The sequence below is a fragment of the Trichechus manatus genome, unplaced genomic scaffold, assembly GCF_000243295.1.
Source record: "Trichechus manatus latirostris isolate Lorelei unplaced genomic scaffold, TriManLat1.0 scaffold00025, whole genome shotgun sequence".
Taxonomy (NCBI): Eukaryota; Metazoa; Chordata; class Mammalia; order Sirenia; family Trichechidae; genus Trichechus; species Trichechus manatus.
The window spans coordinates 23912912-23922803 of NW_004443961.1; the positions used below are offsets into that span (position 1 = coordinate 23912912).

At 34.7% G+C, this 9892-nt stretch overlaps 1 pseudogene; it reads right to left on the minus strand.

Moving 5' to 3' along the window:
* Positions 1–8621: 8621 nt before the first annotated feature.
* LOC101346899 (nuclear nucleic acid-binding protein C1D pseudogene) lies at positions 8622–9127 on the minus strand (annotated as a pseudogene).
* Between the last annotated feature and the right edge of the window lie 765 nt (positions 9128–9892).

Below are 9892 nucleotides of genomic sequence, written 5' to 3' on the forward strand. Positions count from 1 at the left end.
CCCAAGGTTGAGAAAGGACAGTGTTGACATGTTGTAGGGTTGTTAACCATTGTCATAGGGCAATATGTGTACTAACTGTTTAATGAGAAACTGTTCTGTAAACCTTCATCTGAAGTACAAAAAAAGAAAAAAGAATTATCTATGTGAGATCAAATTGACAATAGCAACTCAAAATTTTTGATGGGAAGCCTAGGGGACAGTGAGTTGGAGATAATGGTGATGGAATAATTTGGAAAAGGACAGTGAGAACAACTGCACAACTGGAAGAATGTAATCGATGTCACTGAATTGTACATGTAGAAATTTTTGAAATGGTGTATCTTTGGCTATGCATATTTTCACCACCAACGACAACAAAAAGATCCTCCAAGGTTGAGAAGGGAGAGTGTTGACATGTCGTTGGGTTGTTAACCAATGTCATTAAATATGTGTACTGACTATTTAATGAGAAACTATTTGTTCTGTAAACATTCATCTAAAGTACAAAAATAAAAAAAAAAAGGGTTTCTTTTGAAAAAAAATCCATTTGGTTCCCAAAATTGGCAATGCTTTTGTACACATCTGCCATTACCAAATGGTTTTCATTACGTTTGTTTGGTTTGTTTTAAGGCTTCTATATATTCATCAGGGCTCATTTCCTTGCAGCCATGAATGTCACTGTTATAGATTGAATTGTGTCCTTACAAAAGATACGTTGAAGTTCTAATCCCCAGTAGCTGAGATCATGGCCTTGTTTGGAAATAGGGCTTCTGGAGATGTTATCAGCTAGGTTAACATGATGTCATACTGGAGAAGTGTGGGTACTGATCTTATATGACTGGTGTCCTTATAAAAGAGAAGAAATAACGAGGCACGGAGACAGAAGAAGGATGCCGTGTGACGGTGCAGCTGTAAGCCAAGGAAGGCCTGGATCTACCAGAGCTAGGAAAGAGATAAGGAACAGATTTTCCTTTAAAGGATAAGAAGAAATCAACACAGCCAACATCTTGATCTTGGACTCTCAGTCTCCTGAACTGTGAGATAATAAATTTCCATTCTTATAAGCCATCCAGTTTGTAGTATTTTGTTATTGCAACCCTAGAAACCTAACACAGTCACCTATTGAATTAAGTGCTTCTGGAAAAAAGGATATGTTGATATAGAATTTACAAAGCATAAGGTGAAAAATCTGGGCATCAGGAAGTCTAATTTTAGTCCAAAATATTTGTTGTTCTTTCCTTCATTTTATTAATGTTCTTAAGGCTCCTAATAAGTATGGGTTAAACTCCTTTTAAAACCTCCAATTTGGAGTTTTAATCAAAATCAGAATATCTCAGTAAAGAGCATCCCATGGGATTTGAAATGTGCATGCCAACAAAAATGGATAAAATTGCAAATGGCAATCTGTAAATATTTACATGCAAAATCATGGATTTTATGTACATGCATTTCAACTTTCCACACTTCACTAGAACAGTAAAGAATTGACAGTCATGTCCAAAGTAGGAAAATGTAGATTTTTGGGGATTGCAAGAATGTTATAGTACAGATAGATTCTTCAGAACACACTTTGCTTTGTCACAGGTGAGATTTAGTACTCAGGGTTACTTTAAGTTCTTCCAGAAAATAAAGAGAAAGAAGGCAAACAATTTCAGGAAGTATTTATACCTGGATTGAGTCTAAGACAATGTAGAAGTTTGGATGGGAGGGGAACTTCTCTATGTGAATCATTGTCATAGATCCTCATGGCCCTGGATATTACGAGCTCAGCTCTCCCATTCCTTAGCTGTACAACTTCAAGCACATTTTCTCTCTGAGCGTCATGCTGTCATCCATCAAAAGGTATTTGCCTATCCAGAGTTCACTACAGAGCTTTTCCCAGACTATGTGGCTCATATTTTTCACTGTTCAAGACGTTTTTAAACTTCTGACTTACTTATCTCATGTTATAGTCTCAGAAGGTCTTAAAGATAAACAACTAATTTATATGAATAACTTTTTTTTTCAAAGTTTCATTTTCCTAGCACTTTGGAGCAGTTCCACTCTGTAATACACAGGTCTCCTTGAGTTAAGATTGACTTGATGGCAAGTTTTTTGTTGTTGTTGTTGTTTTATGTTGAGAAATCTCTTTCATACACATTTATCTAATTTTTTTCTCACAATAACCCTGTGAGGTAGACAAGACAACTATAATTATCTCCTTTTCACAGATGGTGAAATTTTGTCTGAGAACAGTCATCACTTCCCTAAGAACATATGCACAGTAAATTACAGAGAGGGATTTAACCTAAGTCTGTGGATTCCTGGCCCAGTCCTCTTTCCATAACTCCAAGATGCTTCTTTGTGTCACTTTAGTCTCAGGGACACAGGGAAAGCAATCATAGCTGAGAGATAGCTGTGTGTTTAAAAAGGAACTTCACTTAATGGTCACTCAAAAGTGTGAGAAAGGGTGGAGAGTTCAGGCTCTGAAACAGGGCAACAAAGTGGTGAACTAAGTGGTGAAAGTCTCTATGCCTTCTATTTTTTTATTTTAGTTTTTGAACATTGTATTACGTTTTAGGTGAAATTTTACACAGCAAATTAGTTTCCTATTCAACAATCCATACACAAATTTTTCCGTAACATTGTTTGCTATCCCTGCAATGTGTCAGCACTCTCCCCATTTCCACTCTGACTTCCCTATTTCCATTTCTCCAGTTTCCCTGCCCTTCCTTGCCTTCTCATCTTTGCTTTTGGGCAAATGTTGCCCTTTTGGTTTCGTATAGTTGATTGTTCTAAGGAGCACATGCCTCACGGGTGTTATCGTTTGTATTATAGGCCAATCTATTATTTGGCTGAAAGGTGACCTCCGGGAGTGGCTTCAGTTCCAACTTAGGAGGATATCCTAGGGCAATAGTCTTGGAGGTTCCTCTAGTCTTTGTCAGTCCAATAAGTCTGGTTTTTTTAATGAATTTGAGTTTTGTTCTACATTTTTCTCCCATTCTAACTGGGAGCTTTTATTGTGTCCCTGGTCAGAGGGCTCAGTAGTGGTAGCCAGGCACCAACTAGTTCTTCTGGTCTCAGGCTAGAGGAGGCTGTGGTTCATGTGGTCCATTAGTCCTGTGGACTAATTGTTTCCTTGAGTCTTTGGTTTCTTCACTCTCCTTTGCTCCAGATGGGAAGAGACCAATCGTTGCATCTTCTATGGCCATTTGCAAACTTTTAAGGCCTCACATGCTACTCACCAAACTAGGATATAGAACATTATCTTTATGCCAATTGACCTAGATGTCCCCTGAGACTATGGTCCTTAGCATCAAAGCCCAGTAACTCAGTCCCACAAGGTGTGTGGATATGTCTAAGAAGTTTCCATAACTGTGCCCCCATATATATGAATATATATGCAGCACATGCAAATATTTATATGCAAATGCCCACAATTATACCTATATATGCATGTGCATGTATTCCCATAGACCCTCCCTCAACTATATGCATACATATCTATTTAAGTAAACACTCACAAATTTTTGTTTGTGATTACTGTTGTTGCAGAATTGTGTCTGTTATAGCATTTTCTATAGTTGTCCTTTATTCTTGCATACCTCCCAGTGTCTTCATTTACCTTGGTCAAATTGTGCTGACTTCCTCCTTATTGTGTGTTACCTTTCCTTTCACCAGAATTAACATGTGTCTACTATCTAGTGAGTGATTCTCCCTCCCTCGCCCTCCCATCCCTGTTAACCATCAAAGAACATTGCTTTCTAGTGTAAACCTACTCTTGACTTTTTATAAAAGTGGTATCAAACAATATTTGCCATTTTGTGATTGACTTATTTCAGTCATCATAATGTCTTCCAGATTCATCTATGTTATGTTTCGTGGATTCATCATTGTTCTTAGTCATTGCATGGTATCCCATTGTACGTATGTACCACATTTTGTTTATCCATTCATCCATTGATAGACACTTAGGTTGTTTCCATCTTTTTGTGAATGTGAATAACGGTGCAATGAACATGAGCATGCATGTATCTATTGGTGTCACTGCTCTTATTTCTCTAGGATATATACCTAGGAATGGGGTTGTGGGATCATATGGTATTTCTTTTTCTAGCTTTTTGAGGAAGCACCATACCATTTTCCATAGTGGTTACACCATTTTACAATCCCACAAGCAGTGTATAAGATTTCCAATCTCCCCACAACCTTGCCAGCATATGTTGCTTTCTGCTTTTATGGTCAGTGCCATTTTTGCAGGGGTGAGATGATACCTCATTGTAGTTTTGTTTTGCCTCTCTCTAATGGCTAATGATCACGAGCATCTCTTCAAGTGTTTTTTAGCTGCCTCAGTGTCTTCTTTAGTGAAGTGTCTGTTCATGTCCTTTGCCCATTTTTTGGTTGGATTATGTGTCTTTTTGTTGTTGAGGTGTTGAAGTTTTCTACATATTTTAGAGGTTAGACCCTTGTAAGATATGTCATTGCCAATTTTTTTTTTCCCCCAGTCCATAGGTTCTCTTTTTACACTTTTGGTAAAACTTTTTGATGCACATAAGTATTTGATTTTTAGAAGGTCCTAGTTATTTAGTTTATTTTCTGTTTGTGCATTTTTAGTAACGTTTGATAGTATATTTATGCCATAAATTATGAAACCTAGATTTGTCCCTATGTTATCTTCCAGGAAATTTATAGCTTTAAGTTTAACATTTAGGTCTTTGATCCATTTTAAGTTAGTTTTTGTGTACGGTGTGAGGTACAGATCCTGTTTCATTTTTCTGCAAATGGATATCCAGTTTTGCCAGCACTATCTGTTAAAGACACTATCTCTTCCTCATTGAATGGACTTCAACACTTTGTTGAAGATCAGCTGTCCATAGCTGGATGGATTTACTTCTGGATTCTCAATTCTGTTCTCTTGGTCTACGTGTCTGACATTGTACCAGTTCCAGGCTGTTTTGATTACCAAGGTTGTATAGTAAGTTCTGAGATCATGAAGTGTGAGGCTTCCTACTTTGTTCTTCTTCTTCAATAATTCTTTAGCTATTTGAGGCCTCATTCCTTTCCATATAAAGTTGGAGATTAGATTTTCCATTTTGTTAAAGAATGTTGTTGGGATTTACATCAGGATTCATTATATCTATAGATCACTTTGGGTTGATACAATGTTAACTCTTCCAATCCATGAGCATGGTATGTTTTTCTATTTATGTAGGTCTCTTTTGGTTTTTTGCAGAAATGTTTTGTAGTTTTCCTTGTATAAGTCATTTATGGCCCTGGTTAGATTCATCCTAAGTATTTTATCCTTTTGGGGACTATTGTAAATGGTATTGTTTCCTTATTTCCTTTTTTGGAGTTCTCCTTGTTAGTGTAGAGGAATCCAACTGATTTTTGTATGTTGAGCTTGTACACTGCCACTTTGCTGAAAGCTTCTATTAGTTTCAGTAAATTTCTTGTGGAATTTCTGAGATTTTCTATCTATAAGATCATCTTATCTGCAAATAGGGATAGTTTTCCTTCTTCCTTACCAATATGGATGCCGTTTATTTCCCTTTCTTGCCTTATTGCTCTGGCTAGGACTTCCAGTACAATACTTAATAAGAATGATGATAATGGGCATCCTTGTCTTGTTTCCATTCTCAAGGAGAATGCTTTCAATCTCTCTCTATTAAGAATAATGTTGGCTGTTGATTTTGTTTACATGTCCTTAATTATGTTGAAGAATTTCCCTTCTGTTTCTATTTTGCTGAGAGTTTTTATCAGGAAAGGGTGTAGGATTTTATTAAATGCATTTTCTGCATAAATTGAGATGATCATGTGATTCTTTTCCTTTGTTTTATTTATGTGGTGAATTGCATTGATTGATTTTCTAATGTTGAACCACCCTTGCATCCTTGGTATGAATCCTACCTGATCGTGATTTCTTTTTCTTTTTTTGATATGCTGTTGTATTCTGTTGGCTAGAATTTTGTGTCTATATTCATGAGGGATATTGGTTGGTAATTTTATTTTTTTGTGGTGTCTTTGCCTGGCTTTGGTATCAAGGTTACACTGGCTTCATAGAATGAATTAGGGAGTATTCCTTCCTCTTCTATGTTCTTGAATAATTTTAGAAGAATTGGTGTCAATTGTTCTCTGAATGTTTGGTGGAATTCTCCAGTGAAGCCATATGATCTGGGGCTTTTCTTTTTGTTTTGTCTCTGTCTTTTAATTCTACCTTATGTAATATCCAACCTAAGTAAGTGTAAGCCTGACATTTATTCTGGAATTAGTTTTTTTCCTAACTTTTCTTACTATAACTTAGAAGCAAAATGATTCTGGCCAAAGTTGTCTAGATAGAGAGTTTGATTTGATTGTAGTACAACTTTAGGAAGAACATTTTAACCTGACTGCTATTGTCTTTGCAAATAAACCTATGTTCACTTATATTTCTTGTGAAAATACAAATGTTAGAATTGAAAGAGATTATCATTTTCATCAGAGCCCTGGTAAGTGATACACAAGCCCTAACAGGGACATAATAAATGAGTGATCTTCATTCAGTAAGTTTTATTGAAATCATCTTCATTGATATTTCTAAGTTTATCATTTCTTAAATGACCACATTCTAATTTGGATTATCCATTCAGTCACATTACATATGTGATTACTGAGGCCATTTTCTGATATGAAATGTATTTCTTGTATGTAGTAGGATGAATTGTGGTGCCAAAAATACCAGGTTAATCCCTGGAACTTGTAAATGTTACCTTATTTGGAAAAAGGTTCTTTGTAGATGTGATTATGTTAAGAATTTTGAGATGGTTTGATTATCCTGGATTATCAGTTTAGACTCTAAATATCATCACATGTATCTTTAAAAGAAGGAGGTAGAAAGAGCTTTGTTATAGACATGGGGAGAAGGCTCGCAGAGAAGAAGGCGATGTGACAATGCACATAGAGATTGAAAAGGTGTGACTACAAGCCAAGTGATGCTGGAAGCCTAGAATCTCCAGAGGGAATGCAGTCTTGCTAACACTTTGATTTTGTCCCAGTGAAAGTGCTTACACATCTGGCCTTCAGGATTGTGACAGAATCAAAAGATCTGTTGTATTAAAGCCACTTAGTTTGTGATAATTTGTTATAGCAACCACAGGAAACTAATACAATGAATTTCATAAGTTATTATGTGCAACAAAGTTATGAGGTAAGCATTTAAACACTGGACTCTTGTTGTCAAGTTGGTCTAACACCAGAGATTTCTCTCTTAATCACTATGATCCATCACCTCTAAGAGTCATTTCAGACAATAAAGAACAATTCTCTTCATTTAGACATTATTTTTTCCTAGAGTTAAGTTCTAGGGAGAGCCAGAGTATTGCGGTGAGTCACATAGATTGATACCCAAGTACCAATTAATAAAAGTGCTAAAATACTTGGGAATTTTCCAGCTAATTTTCTGTTTTTTGATTTCTAGTTTAATTCCATTGTGGTCTGAGAACAGACTCCATATGATTATTATTATTTTTTAATTTGTTAAGGTGTGTTTTATGGCACAGAATATGATCTATTTTACAGAACGTTCCATGTGAGTTAGAGAATTATATATAGTCTCTTGTTGGATGGAAATTTTATAAACGTCAATTACATTAAGTTGATTGATAGTGATGTTCAGTTGTGCCTACTTGATCTATCAGTTACTGACAGAGGGATGTTGAAGTTTCCAACTATGATGGAGGATTTGCTATTTCTCCTGGCACTTCTATGAGTTTTTGCCTCATGTATTTTGATGCTTTGTTAGGTGTATACATATTTAGGATTGTCAAGTCTTCTTGGAAATTAATCCTTTTATCTTTATGTAGAGCCCCTTTTTATCTTTGATAGTATTCCTTGTTCTAAAGTCTACTTTGTCTGAATCTGAAACTACTGAAGGCTGAAACTACTCTAGCTTTCTTTTGATTAGAGTTATCATGGTATATTTTCATCTATCCCTTTACTTTTAACCTAGCTGAATCTTTATATTTATTTTTTTTCCCACTTTTATAGCCTTTATTGATAGGTTATAGCCATTATGCCAAAATTCAACCATCAACATCCAACTCATTTCCCATCTAAAATTAATGAAAGTATATTTTATTTTAAATGGGACATAGAAGCAAAGTGCCAAAGGTTAAAGTATAACCTTAAAGTTTTAATTTCACACCTCAAATATTTTAAAAATGGAATAGTTCCTAAAGTAACTACACACAAAAAAGTGGAAATCTAAGTCATTTGTTCTTTCTTAATATTACATACTGAAAACAGCCTTCAGATAGTATATTACATAAGGCACATTTAAAGTAGTACAAATATTTACAAAGAACATTTAACTTAAATTTCATAGTTGTTTATAAAATACTTGAAAATTGACCCATATAAGGAAATAAGATACTCATCAAGAGATGGTGAAGTATATTCTATACCACAATGTTAAAAACTTCAAAGCTGTCTATAGGAAAATCAATAAAGATAACTTAATCTTTCTGGGAAAAAGTTATTTAGCATTACAAATTTCAAGTGTAAATTCTATATATGAATTCAATAAGGAATACATTTAAACTTTGCAGTGCCCCATAGTTATCACCTATTTTGTGGAAAACAATAAAAATGATGTACTTTTTGAATACGTGTACATCAAAACCAAAAAGTTAGTTTTTACTTTTTCTTTTATTGGCAACTTTTGATGCATTTTTAGGTTTGGGTTCTCAGAGGGCATTTTTTAACAAATCTTGAAGCTGCACCTCTGTCCAGCTTGCCAGCCTTTTTCTTGTCTGTTATTTCCTTGACTCTGTTCATGTATACTCTAATTCTTTCCAGTTCCTACTCTACTGGATGTTCCTTAGGAGTAACTCATGGAGTTGCCAAATAAACACAAAACATTGAATTTAATGTGTATGCAGAAAGGGAAATCCGCTTTCCCTTGTTCAAGTGGGTCCAGGTTCTGCAACAACTCATTTCTAGAAACAAAAATCATGGTCTTCAGCATCTTTTCCACGGAACTGATGGAATTCTTGAACGTTGATACATACTTTTGAATTTCTCCTGGATAGTCTTCATTAATTTCTTTACTTGCCTTTATGAGCAATTCGCTGGCCTTCCACTCCGTCTTCCAGAAAGTGGTTGAGTGCAAATCTTTATATTTAAAGTAGGTCTCCTGTAGACAACAAAACTGTGCATGTGTGTGTTTAATCCACTATGTCAATTTCTGTCGCTTAATTGGTGTGATGAGACCATTTATATTTAGCGTGATTATTGACATTTTTAGATTAATACATGCCATCTTTGTAACTGTTTTCTATTCATTGAAATTAATCTTTCTTTTTTTTTCTCATTTTCATCCTTCTTTGGTTTTAAATGAGCATTTTATATTATTTCATTTTATCTTTTCTCTTATTGTGTTACTCATATATTTTTAAAAATTACTTTTTGTGGTTTCCCTAGAGTTTACAATATACATTTTTAATAATCTAAGTCCACTTTCAAATAATACACTACTGCTTCACATGTAGTGCAGATAACTTATAACAGAGTAGACCTAATTTATTCATCTCATCCTTAGTGAGATTGCTGTCAGTCTTTTCACTCATCCGTATGCTATAATCATCCAATGCATTTTTACTATTATTGTTACTTTAAACAGTTGTCTTTTAGACCATTAAAGAACAAACAAAATGAAATATTTTATTTTACCTTCATTTATTCCTTCTTCAATGTTCTTTTTTTTTCTTATATATATCAAGTTTCTAACCACATTCTTTGAACACCAATTTTTTTTTTAACAAAAGTTTGGTTATGTCATTTTCTATACAGTGAAAAGAAAGGCAATGTTGTCTATCTTCTTGCAAGTTTGCTGAGCATTTTTTTTTATTACAAATAGTGTAGGAAAGTATCTTTTCATTTTACAAGTCATTATTGGTAA